This window comes from Eubalaena glacialis, chromosome 18, assembly GCF_028564815.1.
Source record: "Eubalaena glacialis isolate mEubGla1 chromosome 18, mEubGla1.1.hap2.+ XY, whole genome shotgun sequence".
NCBI classification, from domain to species: domain Eukaryota; kingdom Metazoa; phylum Chordata; class Mammalia; order Artiodactyla; family Balaenidae; genus Eubalaena; species Eubalaena glacialis.
The window spans coordinates 11,896,676-11,916,928 of record NC_083733.1 but is presented as its reverse complement, the minus strand read 5'-3'; the positions used below and the strand labels follow the sequence as shown (position 1 = coordinate 11,916,928).

The following is a 20,253-nucleotide window of genomic DNA, read 5'->3' as shown; positions in this document are numbered from 1 at the left end:
GAATCTGGCTGTTGGGTATGCAGGGGGGCTAGATAAAATTCAGGGCACCCAGTTAAATTGGAATTTCAAACAAAGAAAAAATGTTTTTTAGTATAAATATGTTCCAAATATTGCAGTGACACAATTATTCTGAATAAATTCTTTGTTGTTTATCTGAAACTCATGTTTGAGTGTTTTTTTTTTTTTTAATTGGCGAATTCCGATAGCTCTACCTACTACTATTAATTTAGAAGGTGGTTTCACTTTGTAAATATGAAACATATAGCTGATATGATAAACAATCTGTGTGATATTATTATAGATTCTCTGGTGTTTGAAATTATTTCAAAATAAAAAGTTATAATGATCTGCACTCTTACATTTCTAATTCCTGTGAACTAATTTATATATGTGATAGAGGGTGAGGGGCAGATATGAAGTAGGCAACGTTTTTGAGGCTTCCCTATAATAAGAATAGTTATTACAAATCATAGTTCCTTACAAATCAACCCTGTTAGGTAATAATTACTGTATATGTTATACTGAGGGTCAATAAGGCTAATTAATTTCTCCAAGGGATTGCAATTTAGTAATAGGATCACTGTAGTAAATTGTCGAAAGTAATCTCATCAATGCAATAAATCAAATATCAAAGATATTTCCACAAATTGATTTTTTCACTCATTCTTCCATCCATCAACATAATCCACAGATAGTTATTAAAATCTTTTTATATTAGGAACCGTGTCAATTAATCAATTACATATTAAAGCTCTCTTTCAGGTTAAGCAGAGTGAGTTTCTGAATCAGTAACTATAATAATTAATTAAGAGACTTTCCCACCTAAATTCATTGGAGTAAAATTCATGAACTCTATATCAACAGACTAGAAATCAAGCAAAATTATCAAATAAAAATTTTCAGAAGTACTCATCATGTTAATTAATATTAAATAAAATTTTAATAAAATGGAATATGAAGAATTTATGTAGTCTATATTTAAGTAGGAATTAATATGGATATCTTATTCTTTATAAAATTATGTTAAATAATCATTCTGTTCCCAGAGACTGTATTGCCTCCTGCTTCAGTCCCTAAATGCTCATTTGTAACTCTAAAAGTCAGACATTTGCCTGTGGTGAGAAACCCAAACTGCTAATTACTGCTATTAATTTGGATGGTGACTTTGCCTCTGTAAAAACGAAATATTGGCAGATGTGATAATGCATTTTGAATCTAAAAAAATGAACAAATACATAACTACTTTCTACATTTTTACTTTAAATATGCCTACATATCAAAATGTGTATATACATTTGTAAGCAAGTAAAACTTTCTCAATGTCTCCTTTTAAAAATATATTTATATATTTTATATATATATTTATATAGATCTTTTACATATATATTTTATTATATATATCATATATTTTAATATATATATTTATATATTTAAAAATATTTATATATATACATTTGCTCTCCTATAGGGTAATGTAGTAACTTTCTTTCAAAGTTATCTTCAAAGGTTTAAAAAGTGGATATATTTAACCTCCTTTTAAAAATTCAGTTACACTTCAAGTTTAAAATTAAGAATTAACTGATTCTTAACTGAGGAAAATCAGACTCCACTAAAATTTGTTCTTAGAGAGAACTTGGCAAGCATACTGTAAGGTGGGTCTTCGTAACCCCTCCTCCCAGTGTTCATGTCTCAGTGCTCCCCTTCCCTTGAGTGTGAGTAGGACCTGTGTCTCGCCTCTAAGCAATAGAATATGACAAAGGTGAGAGCCCACATAGGATGCCCCTCTCATGCTTACGTTATATTCCGTGAGACCGTCTTGCTAGCACACCTGCTCTAGAGACTCCCCTTGCTGTTTGCTGAAGGAAGCCACCATATGATGAAGTTCACAAGGCAAAAATCTGTGGGCAGTCTCTGAGGACTGGGGGTGCCTCTAGAAACTGTAGGCAGCTTCTAGGAGAAGGCAACCTCCAGCCCACAGATCGTAAGAAGTCCACGTCTTCAGTTCTACACACACAAGGAAATTGATTCTGCCTATAATCTGAGTGAGAATGCAAGTATATTCTTTTTCATCTTAGCTTCCAGATGAGGGTGCATCCCAGGCTATACCTTGATCTTCTCCTTGTGAAACCCTAAATGGCAGAGGTCCCAGCTAAACTTATCCACAGACACTGTAAGATTATAAGTGTGAGTCTGTGTATGTGTATGTTTAACTACTGATTTTGTGGTACTTTGTTACCTAGCAATAGACAACTGATAGAGATAACTTTCTTTCATTTTCTTTCCTTTTTTTTTTTTAAACATCTTTATTGGAGTATAATTGCTTTACAATGGTCTGTTAGTTTCTGCTTTATAACAAAGTGAATCAGCTATACATAAACATATATCCCCATATCTCCTCCCTCTTGCGTCTCCCTCCCACCCTCCCTATCCCACCCCTCTAGGTGGTCACAGAGCACCCAGCTGATCTCCCTGTGCTATGCGGCTGCTTCCCCCTAGCTATCTATTTTACATTTGGTAGTATATATAAGAACATGCCACACTCTCACTTCATCCCAGCTTACCCTTCCACCTCCCCATGTCCTCAAGTCCATTCTCTACGTCTGCATCTTTATTCCTGTCCTGCCCCTAGGTTCTTCATAACCATTTTTTTTTTTTAGAGTCCATATATATGTGTTAGCATATGGTATTTGTTTTTCTCATTCTGACTTACTTCACTCTGTATGACAGACTCTAGGTCCATCCACCTCACTACAAATAACTCAATTTCGTTTCTTTTTATGGCTGAGTAATATTCCATTGTATATATATGCCACATCTTCTTTAACCATTCATCTGTCGATGGGCACTTAGGTTGCTTCCATGTCCTGGCTATTGTAAATAGAGCTGCAATGAACATTGTGGTACATGACTCTTTTTGAATTATGGCTTTCTCATATATGCCCAGTAGTGGGATGGCTGGGTCGTATGGTAGTTCTATTTTTAGTTTTTTAAGGAACCTCCATGCAGTTCTCCATAGTGGCTGTATCAATTTACATTCCCACCAACAGTGCAAGAGGGTTCCCTTTTCTCCACACCCTCTCCAGCATTTATTGTTTGTAGATTTTTTGATGATGGCCATTCTGACTGGTGTAAAGTGATACCTGATTGTAGTTTTGATTTGCATTTCTCTAATGATTAGTGATGTTGAGTTTTCTTTCATGTGTTTGTTGGCAATCTGTATATCTTCTTTAGAGAAATGTCTATTTAGGTCTTCTGCCCATTTTTGGATTGGGTTGTTTGTTTTCTTGATATTGAGTTGCATAAGCTTGCAACTTATGCATAAGTTGCATATTGAGTTGTAAATTTTGGAGATTAATCCTTTGTCAGTTGCTTCATTTGCAAATATTTTCTCCCATTCTGAGGTTTGTCTTTTCGTCTTGTTTATGGTTTCATTTGCTGTGCAAAAGCTTTTAAGTTTCATTCGGTCCCATTTGTTTATTTTTGTTTTTATTTCCATTTCTCTAGGAGGTGGGTCAAAAAGGATCTTGCTGTGATTTATGTCATAGAGTGTTCTGCCTATGTTTTCCTCTAAGAGTTTGATAGTGTCTGGCCTTACATTTAGGTCTATAATCCATTTTGAGTTTATTTTTGTGTATGGTGTTAGGGAGTGTTCTAATTTCACTCTCTTACATGCAGCTGTCCAGTTTTCCCAGCACCACTTATTGAAGAGGCTGTCTTTTGTCCATTGTATATTTTTGCCTCCTTTATCAAAAATGAGGTGACGATATGTGCATGGGTTTATCTCTGGGCTTTCTATCCTGTTCCATTGATCTATATTTCTGTTGTTGTGCCAGTACCACACTGTCTTGATGACTGTAGCTTTGTAATATACTCTGACGTCCGGGGGCGTGATTCCTCCAGCTTCGTTTTTCTTTCTGAAGATTGCTTTGGCTATTCGGGGTCTTTTCTGTTTCCATACAAATTGTGAAATTTTTTGTTCTAGTTCTGTGAAAAATGCCATTGGTAGTTTGATAGGGATTGCATTGAATCTGTAGATTGCTTTGGCTAGTATAGTCATTTTCACGATGTTGAACCTTCCAATCCAAGGACATGGTATATCTCTCCATCTGTTTGTATCATCTTTAATTTCTTTCATCAGTGTCTTATAGTTTTCTGCATACAGGTCTTTTGTCTCCTTAGGTAGGTTTATCCTAGGTATTTTATTCTTTTTGTTGCCATGGTAAATGGGAGTGTTTCCTTAATTGCTCTTTCAGATTTTTCATCATTAGTGTATAAGAATGCAAGAGATTTCTGTGCATTAATTTTGTATCCTGCTACTTTACCAAATTCATTGATTAGCTCTAGTAGTTTTCTGGTAGCATCTTTAGGGTTCTCTATGTATAGTATCATGTCATCTACAAACAGTGACAGCTTTACTTCTTCTTTTTTAATTTGGTTTCCTTTTATTTCTTTTTCTTCTGTGATTGCTGTGGCTAAAACTTCCAAAACTATGTTGAATAATAGTGGTGAAGGTGGGCAACCTTGTCTTGTTCCTGATCTTAGTGGAAATGGTTTCAGTTTTTCACCATTGAGAATGATATTGGCTGTGGGTTTGTCATATATGGCCTTTATTATGTTGAGGTAAGTTCCCTCTATGCCTACTTTCTACAGGGTTTTCGTTATAAATGGGTGTTAAATTTTGTCAGAAGCTTTTTCTGCATCTATTGAGATGATCATATGGTTTTTCTCCTTCAATTTGTTAATATAATTTATCACATTGATTGATTTGCATATATTGAAGAATCCTTGCATTCCTGGGATAACCCCACTTGATCATGGTGTATGATCCTTTTAATGTACTGTTGGATTCTGTTTGCTAGTATTTTGTTGAGGATTTTTGCATCTGTGTTCATCAGTGATATTGGCCTGTAGTTTTCTTTCTTTGTGACATCTTTGGCTGGTTTTGGTATCAGGGTGATGGTGGCCTCGTAGAAGGAGTTTGGGAGTGTTCCTCCTTCTGCTGTGTTTTGGAAGAGTTTGAGAAGGACAGGTGTTAGCTCTTCTCTAAATGTTTGATAGAATTCACCTGTGAAGCCATCTGGTCCTGGGCTTTTGTTTGTTGGAAGATTTTTAATCACAGTTTCAATTTCAGTGCTTGTGATTGGTCTGTTTATATTTTCTATTTCTGCCTGGTTCATTCTCAGAAGGTTGTGCTTTTCTAAGAGTTTGTCCATTTCTTCCAGGTTGTTCATTTTATTGGCATATAGTTGCTTGTAGTAATCTCTCAGGATCTTTTGTATTTCTGCAGTGTCAGTTGTTATTTCTCCTTTTTCATTTCTAATTCTATTGATTTGAGTCTTCTTCCTTTTTTTCTTGAGGAGTCTGGCTAATGGTTTATCAATTTTGTTTATCTTCTCAAAGAACCAGCTTTTATTTTTATTGATCTTTGCTATCGTTTTCTTCATTTCTTTTTCATTTATTTCTGATCTGATCTTTATGATTTCTTTCCTTTTGCTAACTTTTGGGTTTTTTTTGTTCTTCTTTCTCTAATTTCCTTAGGTGTAAGATTAGGTTGCTTATTTGAGATGTTTCTTGTTTCTTGAGGTAGGATTGTATTGCTATAAACTTCGCTCTTAGAACTGCTTTTGCTGCATCCCATAGGTTTTGGGTAATCGTGTTTTCATTGTCATTTGTTTCTAGGTATTTTTTGATTTCCTCTTTGATTTCTTCAGTGATCTCTTGGTTATTAAGTAGTGTTTTGTTTAGCCTCCATGTGAATGTATTTTTTACAGATATTTTCCTCTAATTGATGTCTAGTCTCATAGCGTGTGGTCAGAAAAAATACTTTATACAATTTCAGTTTTCTTAAATTTACCAAGGTTTGATTTGGAGAATGTTCCATGAGCACTTGAGAAGAAAGTGTATTCTGTTGTTTTTGGATGGAATGTCCTATAAATATCAAATAAGCCCATGTAGTTTAATGTGACATTTAAAACTGTGTTTCCTTATTTATCTTCATTTTGGGTGATCTGTCCATTGGTGCAAGTGGGGTGTTAAAGTCCCCTACTATGATTGTGTTACTGTCGATTTCCCCTTTTATGGCTGTTAGTATTTGCCTTATGTATTGAGGTGATCCTGTGTTGAGTGCATAAATATTTACAATTGTTGTATCTTCTTCTTGGATTGGTCCCTTGATCATTATGTAGTGTCCTTCTTTATCCCTTGTAATAGTCTCTATTTTAAAATCTATTTTGTCTGATATGAGAATTGCTACACCAGCTTTCTTTTGATTCCCATTTCCATGGAATATCTTTTTCCATCCCCTCACTTTCAGTCTGTATGTGTCCCTAGGTCTGACGTGGGCCTCTTGTAGACAGCGTATATATGGGTCTTGTGTTTGTATCCATTCAGCCAGTCTCTGTAGTTTGGTTGGAGCATTTAATCCATTTACATGTAAGGTAATTATCGATATGTATGTTCCTATTACCATTTTCTTAATTGTTTTGGGTTTGTTATTGTAGGTCGTTTCCTTCTCTTGTGTTTCCTGCCTAGAGAAGTTCCTTTATCATGTGCTGTAAAGCTGATTTGGTGGTGCTGAATTCTCTTAGCTTTTGCTTGTCTGTAAAAATTTTAATTTCTCCATCGAATCTGAATGAGATCCTTGCTGGGTAGAGTAATCTTGTTTGTAGGTTTTTCCCTTTCATCACTTTAAGTATGTCCTGCCACTCCCTTCTGGCTTGCAGAGTTTCTGCTGAAATATCAGCTGTTAACCCTATGGGGATGCCCTTCTATGTTATTTGTTGTTTTTCCCTTGCTGCTTTTAATATTTTTTGTTTGTATTTAGTTTTTGTTAGTTTGGTTAATATGTGTCTTGGCGTGTTTCTCCTTGGATTTATCCTGTATGGGACTCTCTGCACTTCCTAGAGTTGATTGACTGTTTCCTTTCCCATATTGCAGAAGTTTTCAAGTATAATCTCCTCAAATATTTTCTCAGTCCCTTTCTTTTTCTCTTCTTCTGGGACCCCTATAATTCAAATGTTGGTGTGTTTAATGTTGACCCAGAGGTCTCTGAGACTGTCCTCAATTCTTTTCATTCTTCTTTATTCTGTTCTGCAGTAGTTATTTACACTATTTTATCTTCCAGGTCACTTTTCCATTCTTCTGCCTCCGTTATTCTGCTATTGATCTCTTCTAGAGAATTTTAAATTTCATTTATTTTGTTTTTCCTCATTGTGTGTTTGCTCTTTAGTTCTTCTAGGTCCTTGTTAAACGTTTCTTGTATTTTCTGCATTCTGTTTCCAAGATTTGGATCATCTTTACTATCATTACTCTGAATTCTTTTTCAGGTAGACTGCCTATTTCATTTTCGTTTGTTTGGTCTGGTGGGTTTTTACCTTGCTCCTTCATCTGAAGTTTATTTCTCTGTCTCCTCATTTTGCTTAACTTACTGTGTTTGGGGTCTCCTTTTCGCAGGCTGCATGTTCATATTTCCAGTTGTTTTTGGTGTCTGCCCCCAGTGGCTAAGGTTGGTTCAGTGGGTTGTGTAGGCTTCCTGGTGGAGGGGTGTAGTGCCTGTGTTCTGGTGGATTAGACTGGATCTTGTCTTTTTTTGTGGGCAGAACCGCATCCGGTGGTGTGTTTTGGGGTGTCTGTGACATTATCATGATTTTAGGCAGCCTTTTTGCTAACGGGTGGGGTTGTGTTCCTGTCTTGCTAGTTGTTTGGCATAGGGTGTCCAGCACTGTAGCTTGCTGGTCGTTGAGTGGAGCTGGGTCTTAGTGTTGAGATTGAGATCTCTGGGAGAGCTTTCCCTGTTTGATATTACGTGGAGCCGGGAGGTGTCTGGTGAACCAATGTCCTGAAGTGGGCTCTGCCACCTCAGAGGCACAGGCCTGACACCCGGTTGGAGCACCAAGACCCTGGCAGCCACACGGCTCAGAAGGAAAGGGAGAAAAAAAGAAAGAAAGAAAGGCAGGCAGACAGAAAGAAAGAAAGAAAGAAAGATAGATAGATAAAGTAAAATAAAATTAAATAAAATTATTAAAATAAAAATAATTATTAAAAATTAAATAAATGTTTAAAAGGTAATAAAAAAGAATAATAAATAAAAAGAAAGAAAGAAAGAAGAAAGCAACCAAACCAGGAAAACAAATCCACTAATGATAAGAAGCATTAAAAAGTATACAAAAAAAAAATAGAAACAAAGAACGGGCAGACAGAACCCTAGAACAGTTGGTAAAAGTGAAGCTATGCAGACAAAAATCACACAAAGAAGCATACACATACACATTCACAAAAAGAGAAAAAGAAAAAAAAAAAAATATATTGTTGCTCCCAAAGTCCACTGTCTCAATTTTGGGATGATTTCTTGTCTCTTCAGGTATTACACCGATGCAGGGTTCATCAAGGTGATTGTGGAGATTTAATCTGCCGCTCCTGAGGCTGCTGGGAGAGATTTCCCTTTGTCTTCTTTGTTCGCACAGCTCCTGGTGTTCAGCTTTGGATTTGGCCCCGCCTCTGCTTTAAAGTAGCAGCTGATTAGGGGGCTCTGCTCACTCAGGTTGGGGGGAGGGAGAGGTATGGAATGCGGGGTGAGCCTGCTGTGGCAGAGGCCGGTGTGAGGTTGCAACAGCATGAGACATGCTGTGTGTTCTCCTGGGGAAGTTGTCCCTGGATCATGGGACCCTGGCAGTGGCGGGCTGCACAGGCTCCTGGGAGCGGAGGTGTGAACAGTGACCTGTGCTTGCACACAGGCTTCTTGGTGGCTGCAGCAGCAGCCTTAGCGTCTCATGCCCGTCTCTGGGGTCCGCGCTGATAGCCACGGCTCGCGCCCGTCTCTGGAGCTCGTTTAGGCGGTGCTCTGAATCCCCTCTCCTCGTGCACCCGGAAACAATGGTCTCTTGCCTCTTAGGCAGGTCCAGACTTTTTCCCGAACTCCCTCCTCGCTGGCTATGGTGCACTAGCCCCCTTCAGGCTGTGTTCACGCAGCCAACCCCAGTCCTCTACCTGGGATCCGACCTCCGAAGCCCGAGCCTCAGCTCCCAGCCCCCGCTCACCCCGGCAGGGGAGCAGACAAGCCTCTCGGGCTGGTGAGTGCTGGTCGGCACCGATCCTCTGTGCGGGCATCTCTCCTCTTTGCCCTCCGCACCCCTGTGGCTGCACTTTCCTCCGTGGCTCCGAAGCTTCCCCCCTCTGCCTCCTGCCGTCTCCACCCGTGAAGGGGCTGCCTAGTGTGTGGAAACCTTTCCTCCTTCACAGCTCCTTCCCACTGGTGCAGGTCCCGTCCCTATTCTTTTGTCTCTGTATTTTCTTTTTTCTTTTGCCCTACCCAGGTATGTGGGGAGTTTTTTGCCTTTTGGGAGGTCTGAGGTCTTCTGCCAGCGTTCAGTAGGTGTTCTGTAGGAGTTGTTCCACATGTAGATGTATTTCTGATGTATTTGTGGGGAGGAAGGTGATCTCCACGTCTTACTCCTCTGCTGTCTTGAAGGTCTCCCCTCTTTCATTTTCTGTAATGCTCCCAAAGAGTTTTGAAATTAGAGAATGTCAGTATAGTAAAAAAGAAGCAGATTTTAGCTATACACCATCAACACGAAAACTTCCTGGAATTTTAAAATGTTAAATACAATTAAAGAGGTTTTTGTTTATTAGATTTCTGCTAAAAGATTTGGTAAAGCAAACTAAAAAAAGAAAGTTCATTTTAAAATATTGATAATTCCAAGGAAGGTTTAACCTCTTAATGATAATTTTGGGGAAATTGTAAAATTAATTTTCGAACAGTTAATAAAGTATTAGGGAATCTCTGATATAGCTTTATGAGGAGAGAACACAAATGAATAAAGTTTCGTATCCAGGAACTGCAAATAGATAGGTTGATAGATATAATTCAAAGATATAATGGTTATGTGGTAATAAGACATCTTTATATTTCAAAATTTCCCACTAACATAATGAGAAGACTCATCAGGACCTTAATTTTTAAAATATTTTTTAGACTGTTTCTTTACAAAAGTAAATAATAGTTTAATTCAACTATTATTGAAAAAATTAGGAGCAGAAGGAGAAGTTAAGATTTATAGAAGATTTACCTGATACATTTGCAATGATGCGTCTGTAAAATAATTTCCAGTTCTACTTTGGAAAACAAGACTTTTAACTGGGTCTGTTTATCAGATGCCATGCTCAACTGATACAATACTGTGCTTAAATATTCTATCTTACTATCCCCATAAAACAGCAGATATTCTTAAAAACTCGAATTCTTTGGAAACTAGTAACTTACAAAATAATGTCTACAAGTATCATAATAAATTGTTCAAATGAACTGAAATGTAAATTGCATATTCTTTCATTCATCCGTTTATTTGTTAAAAAACACACATTGAGTTCCTGTGTATTCATCAGTGTGATGTACAACATTTAGATGTTGTATCGTACTTCCCTTATTCAGTACTAATGTTAGGCCACTAAAACACCAGTTTTACCATTTTAAAACACTCTCTAGCCAGACCAGTGAAAACCTGGTTTGCAAATGTATTTCATTAGCACAAGCCCAACTGCGTTAAGTCTCACTTACTAGGTTGCCTTCCCATTCTTCCTACCGGATTCTTACCGTTTTCTTTTATTCCTCGTCTCTTCCCCCTCCTCCCCCCCCCGGCCCCACTCTACAATCCTGGTCATTTTCAACTTTCTAAAAGTATTTTATTTTAATTTAAAAAATAAAATATTTTGATATTTTTAAATGAATGATGAGTTAACTAAAAAACAACAACAAAAAATAATATATTCTACAGAAAGCAGGTGCTTCCAGGCTGTGGTTGGTTCCATGAAACCATTTAGCTCAGATCAACAGGCAATTTTCATGGCTCAGAATTTCCTTCCAGTATTTTACCTAGACACCCTTTCCATGTACAAAGATCTTGAATGCTGTCCATTACATTTATATCCCAAGGTAAAATGTGAACTTGTCACACACAGAACAAATGCACCATACTCCTTGTGACCAGCAAGTGGGCTGAGAGGGGACCTTGTTACTCATACAGAACCTGAGGTTATGCTGCCCACCTCTGCAGCAGGGCAGAAGATCAAGATAGCCACCAATCTCCAACATCATGTGTTATTTTTTTATAAAATCTTCATTTTCTTCAGCCTTGAGAAAGTCAAATGCAGCCCTTAACCCCATTTCTAGGCACTAAGTGCCCACAGTGTGCATGTATATGTTCTCTCCCTGCTGGTTCAGGTAAGGAACAGCCATTTAAGAAATGCTTATTGCCTCTTTATGTAGGCAAAATGCAGGGCAATGTTAATGACACTTTTGCTGAATTTGCTCTTTGCTGCCTGCTGCTGGGCAGTTCATCCTTTCATTTCAAGGAATCAAATTTCTCTTCATATTTGCCTTGCCCAAATGAGTAAAGAATGAGTAACCAGTCGTCGTCGTCATCATCATCATCATCATTTCTCTGTACATTTCCATTCTTTTATCTTGAGTGATAAAGCTGCACTTTGCTATAAGAATGAGTTTTCCATTTTCACTGCTCTGTAAACCAGGCAAGGGTTCCCAGTTAGAACCAGGATGATGGAGATCACATTTTTCTGAGAAAAAAAATGTGCACCCAATATTTCAGAAAACTGTTGCTGGAGTACAGCTAGTTTTGAAGCCATAGACGCCCTTATATTTGGCCTGTTTAGATAACACACTGACATTTAGCCCATGCCACCGGTGCCCGCCAACTTTCTGTGAACAGTAGGACAGACCACAGTGAGAAGTCATAGAAGTCAGCTCAATATACAAAGGTCAAAACTCTTCTCATATAGAAAAGTTTCTCCAAATCAATGGCTCTTTTCTCTTCTCTCATTGTATGCTAAATACACACCTTTATTAATAATTTTGCCTCATGAAACTTTTATAAAAGCATATTCATTGCCAAAGGGAAAGCATTTTGAAAACAAAAACACTTTGAAAAACCTAAGTTTCTCCTTCTGCCCTATTTTGTAAAGACTTTCCCCTCTTTATGTTTTCCATTAATACTCTTTATTATGATACACAAACATTAATGTGGATCGGAATTTCTAAGTTAACATACATTTCAAAGCCATTAGAAAAAGCACAGACTGTGGTTGCTCTTTTTATGAGAATGGAGATTGTAGGCAGCTGTTTTCAAAAGCACTAACGTACTTCAAGCAGTGATGTAATATCTAATGTGCATAACCTTTTTAAACCTAGTAATATAGAAGACATTTAGGTTTACTGTGGAAATATGTCTCAATTTTATTTCCTGCAAAAAAAAAATTACAGAGAGGCATGTGGAGTTTTGTTTTTCCATTTGGTACCTAAATACCATGGCCCATAAATAAACCTACATACTGTCCAGAACTGGGATAAATTTGGCAATTTTTTTTTTTTTTTATAAATTTGTTTTATTTATTTATTTTTGGCTGTGTTGGGTCTTTGTTGCTATGCGCACGCTTTCTCTAGTCGCGGCGAGCGGGGGCTACTCTTTGTTGTGGTGCGTGGGCTTCTCATTGTGGTGCCTTCTCTTGTTGCAGAACACAGACTTTAGGCACGCGGGCTTTAGTAGTTGGGGCACGTGGGCTCCAGTTGTTGTGGCTCGCGGGCTCTAGAGCACAGGCTCAGTAGCTGTGGCACACGGCCTTAGTTGCTCCGCGGCATGTGGGATCTTCCCGGACCAAGGCTCGAACCTGTGTCCCCTGCATTGGCAGGTGGATTGTTAACCACTGCGCCACCAGGGGGGCCCGGCAATTATCCTTTTGGCCTAACAAAAGGTATAAGAAACTATTCAGGATCATAAATGGTGTCCCTTTAGACTAACCGAATTGGGGATAAATATCCTGTTCAAGCGGAGACTTATTAAATTGTTTGCTCTGAAACAGTAATCCATTCTATAAATATTAATGGAGGATCTAATTATTTATAAAGAAGTCCTTGGGAAACAAAATTGACTGAGCCATAGTCTGTCATCTGGGAACTTCCCATTTGGAGGGGAAGACTTAATCATGTCAATACAAGATGTATTAGTTTCCTGTTTCTGCTGTAACAAATTGCCACAAACTTAATGGTTTAAAGCAACACAAACTTATTATCTTAAAGTTCTGGAATTCAGAAGTATAAAATGGGTTGGTGGGACTCTGTTCCTTTCTGTGGCTCTAGGGGAAAAATCTGTTTCCTTGCTATTTCTAGATTCTACAGTTCTCCTGCACTCTCTGGCTCATGGCCCCTTTCTCCGTCTTCAAAGGCAGCAGCATAACATCTTTAAATCTCTCTGTCTCTGCTTGTGTCATCACATCTCATTCTCTGATTCTGACCCTTCTGCCTCCATCTTATAATGACCCTTATGACTACATCGGGACCCCACTCCCCCACTCCCCCACTCCCCCAGATAATCCAGGATGATCTCCCATCTCAAGATCCTTAGCTTAATGATATCTGGAAAGTTCCTTTTGCCATGCAAGGTGATATATTCACAGTGGGTGTCTCTTTTTTTGGTGGGGGGAGGCATATTCTGCCTATGACACAAGGTAAGCTATCTAAAGTGTTGGAGCACTGATAGAAAAAAATCTAAAGTAGGGAGGTGATTTGGAACAGGGGATGAGAGAAGCTACTGCCGAAAGAGGTGGTACTCTGGAACATTTCTCATTGCTTGAATGTTTAGGCTTTCTTAGGGGCATATCAAGAGAGGTGGGTATATCGGAGGCGTTACCAACAGAGCAAACTGTACTACCCAATGGAAGGAAGCAAAAGATTCAGATTATGTCTCTTGGCATCATGTGTTTGTGAAGATGTTGAGCAGGAGAGTGAGTCCATCGGATCCCTCTTTTGCGAATATAATATTGGCAGAAACATAGAGTTATGTGATATGTGCTCATCTTGGAGGGACATAGGGGATGCTAGACAATCAACTGGCAGTAAAGGAAGAGATTTTTGAATTTTAATTTTTATTCATTGTTACAGTCATTTAAATTTCAAATTATGTTTGATCTGTAAGATGCAAAAAGTTAAGTATAAGCAAAACATGAATAGTATTGTATTTAATATACATACATTTAGGGTGCATGTACTTTTATTTACTTCAACTTTCTTCCAAGTGCCTCAAACCCAACAACAACAACAGCAACAACAATAGTGATACCCAGTCCCAGTGAGGTTAGAGATGTCTGGTTCAGGGTACACCTCAGACTGGGGAGAAATGGGAGTCAGGTTTAGTCAGAAACTGCAACAGCAGAAGAGTCAGAAGTTAGATATCCTATTATTTTATACCTTCTTCCACTTGGTAGAGGTAAAAGCTGTAGAATTTTGTGAATCGTTGTTTGTGATTTTTAAAATTATAAATTTGGGGATGTGGATCCTGAGACAGTGTCAAAATATTAGATCTTAATGACTGACGGTATAACCTGAATTAAGGCCCAGAATACAGAATAAAGAGAAATCAAGTGAGAAAATAATGAAACATAAAGTAAGACTCTCAAAGAATAAAAGTGGTAAATGCTAACCATGAAGTTTTGGTGGATAAAAGGATAATTTATCTCTGTGGTATTATGTACTAAGTTCCTTTAGTCAAGAGATAGAGGTAATTGAAGAATGGTAATTCACAGGGCAGGGTACACTTCCCATAGCTTTGACATTTACTTAGTCAATGACTGGTGATCACAAAACAGAGTTTGTCTGTAATATATGGATGATGCTCTTTCCCATCCCATATTGCTGTTTTTAGAAACCAATGAATTAATAATCGTACATAATATTTAATTAGTACTCAATAAATACTAGCCATTAAAAAGAATACTCTATAAAATGTTTTATTTATTTATTTTTAAAGATTTTTTTTTTTTGATGTGGACCATTTTTAAAGTCTTTATAGAATTTGTTACAATATTGCTTCTATTTTATGTTTTGATTTTTTGGCCCCGAGGCATGTGGGATCTTAGCTCCCTGACCAGGGATTGAACCCGCACCCCCTACACTGGAAGGCGAAGTCTTAACCACTGTACCGCCAGGGATGTCCCTATAAAATGTTTTATGTAATAAAGTTTATATAACAAAATGTTTTATATAATAACTCACACAAATATATAGTAAGCACAGGTAAATGTTCGTTTAGTCCATTAATGACAGAAAAACACCCAAAATGTTAAAGTTGGTTAAAAAGAATTCAAGATATACTGTACATTTAAACACAGAAACAAAAAATGCTGGCATAAGATCACCAAATAGTACAAAATTGGTTTAGTGTCCTACAAGGCAATACAACCTTAAGTTTGGGGGCTATCTTTTCTACTAGACAAAAATCATTGGCAGCTTTAACAGACAAAACAACTCTACAAGTTAATATGAAACTTCCTAGAATCTGGACTCGAATTAATAATAAATACATAGTTTAAAAAAAAAAGGCAGATTCCCCTTTAGAATTAATAGTCATTGTCTTGTGGAGACCCATTCAAAAGGGCTCCAGTATGGCAGTAAAATGACACAAAGTCATCCTTTCGCCTTCTTTCCAAGTTTTAAATGATAATACTTTTATGTTCATTATGCAGTGAGAGAATTGAGTTTTAGAAACGATTCCACTTATCGAAGGTAAAAAAATTTATAAATAGAGAAACCAGGATTTCAACATACATAGTTTGGATGTGAATAATTATTGATAACAATTGCTCACATGTATTGCACCTTAGTAATATACTGTATTGTGGACTCGCCTAAATGTTTTACATTAATAACTCATTTAATTCTCACAGTAAACTTGGGGTGGGTTCTGATTCCATCCCCATTTCCTAATAGAAAACGATTGTTTGCCAGCTATATCTACTAATTGGAATGAGAAAAAGTTAAAGCCATTGGCAGTACATATTGCACTGAGAATTATCTATCTTCATCCAGCTGTGTTACTTGAGCAGAAGAGGCTGGGCCTTGGATGGAAACATAATGCTGTTCACTGAGCTAATTAAATTTGCTGTGTCCTGCAAATCACCATGATGAAGTGACTAGAGAATATATGGATTATTTGTTTTTTGAGAGTCCTAATTTAGTGATTCATATTTTCTACCTCGATTTTCTTCCTTTTTTGAATTTTGTTTATTGATTCTTATCATACCAGTTTGATTCATGTTTAAGCCTTGAAATCATCTCAAGGACTCCACTTCTCCACCTAATTAATTATATGTAGTTACTGACCGTATCTTATAGTTCTACTTCTCCAAAGCAATGAAAGCTTAAGATTAATAGTAGCATTTCTCTAACTCAACCTGATCCCATCTATTCCTTTCCAAGCCATCTTCTACATCAGTTATCTCTGATCTCAACTAAGACAAAATAGGGCTGTTGTTGGTACTGGTAATGTTAATATTATTTTTAGTATCAGAATTGAGGTATTCGGCAGAAATTGAAGAGTCAAAGGAAGGTGTATGTACCAAACAGATACATACACGTTTATAATTTATGGACATGTTCTATTGTACTGAAATAGTATGAACATTATATATTGCAACACATTTGAAATTACGGATATGAAGTAAAAATAAATCAATGCTAGTTGATTTTCTTGAACCCTACCCATCTCCATCCAGAGTGTGCACATTTCACTTAGGAGATCATAACTCTAAATTGCTGCCAACATTATCTTTTCAAAAGAGATACCTGTTCGTCCCACTCTCCTACTCAACCTCTTTAAACACACGCCAAGAATCAAAATCTCCTGCCCCTCATTCTGACTTACTTTTTCTAATATAGTTCTCTCTGTTTGGAAAGCCTTTTTTCTTGCCCATCTTTTTCCATAGCCATCTATCAACATTAATTAAATACACCCAAGGTAGCACATGTTTCTTTATGGTCCTTTTCCATCCTTCTGTTCTACCAGTCTCTCTTCCCTATTTCTATATTAAGTACTACCTTTGTTATAACAGTATGACAGTTGACACTGTGGTGACACTGTCAAAGTCTTTCTTCCCAAGTGAAACTCTGAGAAGAAAGACCGAAGCTAAGTCTTTGTTTTCTTAGTAGTCCTTTGCAAACAGTGGATGCTCCATAATGGGATATCAAATAATTACCTTGTTGGAGAGCAAATGAGTCAGACTTGAATTAGTTCCCACTTGAACAATTATTTTTATATTCACTTCTGATTAAATCCCAGAAATCCCTTTCATGTTTATTTGATCATCCTGATTGCTTTGTCATATTTCCGCTTGATTGAGATGGTGACTTGCAGAGAGATTCATGCTATTCTAACAGATGGGTTTCTCTAAATGGGTCAAGATATTATGAAAGGAAAAGTTCGCACAACTCTCAGCTATTTTCTTCAGGAAACAGAATCAAAACATGGCTTCTTGCTGAAACCAAATCTCTCTTTCGCTCTATTTGAAAAGATTATGTTAGAAGCAGTTTAGTAATTTCTAAAGAGCTTCCTTCTACCCCCGCTTACATAAAAACAGCAACCAAAACGTTTTGCTTTTTCTAATGGTTTTAAAATTTAACTTAGTCATTCTAATACACTGTCATGTTTTCATATCATGATAAATATTTAATGTTAATGGAAAAGAAGCATATATTTTGAACATAAATGTGGGAGAAATCTTTAAAAAATAGAGAAAGGAGAAATTTAAGTTTCTAAAGGTATTTTACTTCTCAAAATGCTTTCCTACTGCCAATGAATCTGCTTTTAAAAACCTTTGTGATATAAAATTACTAATGAATGTGTGTTTAGCACAGGAAGTAAGAAGAGCATAAGCACCTGCTTTTGACAAATATCTTTTCAGGTCTAGAGGAGAACAATTTTCAGTTCCGTTTGTGTCCGGAGCTGATCTGTTACCTTAAGAATTCACAGGTGGGATTGCCCTAGTGCACAGAGAGTGTTGGTGAACACAGGGGACGTGGGTCATCCATTATAGGGTTACTTAAATATATTAGAATGTAAGGACTCATATGATGTCAAGACAAATTTTCCCCTGGCAACAGTTCCCCAAAAGAATGGGCACCCATCTATTCTTCGAAGAGTATGATTCCATGGTTCTCATGTAACTGAAAAATAATGAGGAAGCGCAACCTTCACCTGGTTTACATAACAGAGGGCATCATTAGACATCACTCATACAAGGATCGAAATAAACTGGAAATTTTTTGTTTATTTTATATAATTTTTCTCGTTTAGGGAGAAAAAATACAAAAGAAGAACAGTCCACTTGAAATGAGAGTTTGAACTGGCCAAGAGTAAGACATGGTGTCATAATCTGAGAGAAAATGAACACTGAGATCCTCTACCCTGTATTATACTCATCTGCATCGAAAAGGTAATGAGCGTTTTGTCAGTGCCTGTGCTTCACCTAAATTATCAAGGAGAAGATACATACATGTGAATTTGTGAGCGTCATGACTAGGAGTGGGGCCACATTCTGCTCGTGGGGACTGATATTGAAATAAATTGGGGTAATTAAATGCTTGATATTAGGAAGCTTTGAAGGCCTTTCTTGGTCCTTCATCCTCATGCAGATTCAAGCATCATTATGTCAGTGTCAACGTGACCACCAAGGACTGACCCACCACCTCTTCTCTACCTCTGCTCCCTGGTACCCAGAGCTGATTTCGTGAAATTCACAGTGCACTTGTTTTGTTTCTGACAAATTTATAGTGTGCCTTGGGATATAAATTTAATTGACTGTCATTTCAGGCTTTGTCATCAGAAAGGTCACTGGAGAAAAATACACAGGGAAATTCTGAAGTATGAAAATTGTTAGTTAATCTGAGCTTTTCATTTAAGATTTTATTTTTAGGTCCAATTTCACTGTACTATGCCAAAGGCCATTATAAAACTTGATGAAGAAATAATTTTCTTTTAAAAATGATATAACATTTAATTGTAATTCTAATTATATTCAACTTATTGGTAATATTAAGGTATATTTTGAATGGAGGCTGAGTTCTTTCTGCTTTATTCCTTGGCGACAGTGGAACTGTGAAGCCATTGAAGTTGAATGGTTTTTAGAATTATGTACTGACCACTTACTATACTTTGTTAAATTTACTTCCCTGGCTGGTGTGAAAAAATGTTTAAATGTATGTATTTTAAAGATTACTTACATTTCAAATCAAAGGAAAGAAAGATATATAATTGGAAATGTGGTTTTCTTGGATTTCCTTTTTATTTTTATTTATGTATTAAGTTATTTCTACTTAGTCTTTGGGTGGCATTTTACTTCATAAACATTTCCTAAAATGTATCCAAAATTGTTGTCCATATTTATTTTTCCTCTTTTCTGCTGTAATTGCTTTACTTACATTCTTCAAAAATTCTCCTTTTCATGGGTAACTAAATAGAAGTAAACATTAATTTGCTGTCTTCAAAGAAAAGTCAACATAATAGCCTCAACTTGCTTTCACTCATTTGCATGTTCATTGTTTTTATTTTTCAATGAATACTGAGTGCTTCTTGTATACGTATAATTTACTGGGTGCAAGAAAGAATTAAAATAAGATGGGTGGTGCAAACTAGCTTTAAAGAATGTTGGAGGAATGTAGACACTCTGGTATTTTAGTACACATCAAAGAACAAGAACAGAAAATAAGAGGTAAATAGTGTTTATTTAAAAGGGCAAGGTGGACCATTGGAAAGGGCTTCTCCATGGACTAATGAAAAAGGTTCATAGAAGATAGGAAACTGCTCTGAGAGTTGAAGAATAAAGAGAATTTGGATGAGTCAGAAATTAAGTGGAAGAAATTACAGGAAATGAGATCAGCGAGAGCCATGGCAGAGTTAGGAATAGAATGGGCAACAGATTAATAGGAGCAAAGAAGAGGGTTTGTGTGGAAAGAAGGAGTTCTTCAATAGAAAAAGAAGGTTGGAGCTGATTTTACAGGGCTTTGGTTTCCAGCTCTTTCACTCATATGGGAAAGCAATACCGTCATCCCTGGGTATCTGTGTGGGATTGGTTCCAGAAACTCCCTGATACCAAAATCCACTAATGCTTAAGTCCCTTGTGTAAAATGACGTAATACAGTCGGCTGTCAGTATCCGCAGATGTAAAACCTGTGGATACAGGGGGACCATTCTAGTCCTAAGGCATGGTGGTTCCAGACACTTCAATTTACTATTGTAACAGAGCCAACAAAATCCTTGGTGCTTTTGTGGCAGATTAATGACCACTTGATAAATTTTGAGAAAGCACATTTTTTTTTTAGATTTTTTAATACTAGAACTAATGGGGGATGGGGAGCTTAGTATTTGCTCAGATGTACTTCCCTATCAATGCTTTAATCATTTTTTAAAGACTACTAAT

At 37.0% G+C, this 20,253-nt stretch overlaps 1 pseudogene; it reads right to left on the bottom strand.

Moving 5' to 3' along the window:
• The window catches only part of LOC133077606 (glutamate dehydrogenase 1, mitochondrial-like), a 32,162-nt pseudogene extending 12,138 nt beyond the window's left edge, over positions 1–20,024 (bottom strand).
• Between the last annotated feature and the right edge of the window lie 229 nt (positions 20,025–20,253).